Here is a 1,134-nt window from a genome sequence, read left to right as displayed (position 1 = left end):
GCGGCGCGGGGAGCGGTGCGGGTCGGTTCAATAAAATGAAACCTCCTACTACCGGAACGTTGTGCGGCGACAAAAGAAAATAAATTAAAGGAAAGAAGAACCTGTGGCGAGCACACTGTCGGTATCGTGCCGGTCGTTGTTTTCTGAGTCGCTTGCGGACCGTGAAATGAAAAATACCCATAACTTGGAGCACGATCATATTGCCTGTGATTCCCTCCTCGGTGGATGATGGACAAGGTTTATTACCGAGTTTTAGCTCGACCTTTGTCATGATCCATCGTGCCGTCGCTGCTTCGTTTTGTTGTTGATATTAGCCTCATTAAAACTGAATGTATTCGTTGTTGTAGCTGTAGTTTCACTGCCTGCAGCGCTTTTCAACTGCGTGCGCGTTTGGTGTTGCAGAGCGCCCCCGGCCACCGCTCTACGGGTATGACGTGGTTGGCGCGGACGCGACTCAAGCGGACCCCGAAGCCCATGAGCCCGGAGACGGAGCTGCGCCAACGGGGAGCCGCCAGTGCACGTTGTACTTAATCAGGTAATTCTTTTTCTTTTAAAAATATAAAATAAAAAAATACCCATTTTTAGAATGACTAAGAAGCAGAGGGGGAAAAAAGTCAGTTCCGTTCTTCTTGCAAAGGGGAGATTGTCATTCCCCGTGAGGTGCGGGGAAAAAAACGGGAGGAAATGGAAGGGCGAGCACGACACGAAGGACGAAAAAAATGCTGACTAGAGACTTTCCCGGGAGAGCGGCAGCAGCAGGGCTGCAGGGCTGCAGGGCTACGTTCAAGGAAGCTTTGTGTCGGCACAAAAATCTTGCTCTCGTCCTGTTTTTCTTTGGCCCAAGCTTCCTAAATGGGTGGTTGGGCTTTGCTGTGGCCACAATGTGACCACATGTCCCTGTCGAGTGTCGAATGTCCATACCGATGCCCCCACAATGAACGTTTCCTAAGGTGGCGTTGTTTCTCAGAGCAACGCTTCTCAGGCGAGCCGACAAGAGGAAACGCATCACGCATCGCGTCGTCTAGAGGGGCATTACGAAGCCAGGCGGTCACAACAGGGTGAGGGGGGTGGGAGGTGGAAGAACGTTTTCGGGTAGCTCCCGCTCCGCTCCAGCGTCGGGGAACGTCACCTCAG

At 52.4% G+C, this 1,134-nt stretch overlaps 1 protein-coding gene across 5 annotated transcripts in view; it reads left to right on the top strand.

Moving 5' to 3' along the window:
• The first annotated feature begins 377 nt into the window (after nt 1-377).
• Nucleotides 378-1,134, top strand: part of LOC113210006 (plasma membrane calcium-transporting ATPase 3) — a 25,732-nt gene continuing 24,975 nt past the window's right edge. For all 5 annotated transcript variants that reach the window (XR_008011931.1, XM_052273820.1, XM_052273818.1 and 2 more), the window contains exon 1: nt 378-535. The gene's annotated coding sequence lies outside the window, so the exon portion shown is untranslated. The remainder of the gene's footprint in view (nt 536-1,134) is intronic.

The sequence above is a fragment of the Frankliniella occidentalis genome, unplaced genomic scaffold, assembly GCF_000697945.3.
Source record: "Frankliniella occidentalis isolate FOCC.00 unplaced genomic scaffold, Focc_3.1 Scaffold7, whole genome shotgun sequence".
Taxonomy (NCBI): domain Eukaryota; kingdom Metazoa; phylum Arthropoda; class Insecta; order Thysanoptera; family Thripidae; genus Frankliniella; species Frankliniella occidentalis.
Note: the sequence above shows the minus strand (reverse complement) of the source record. Positions and strands in the feature narration are given on the sequence as shown.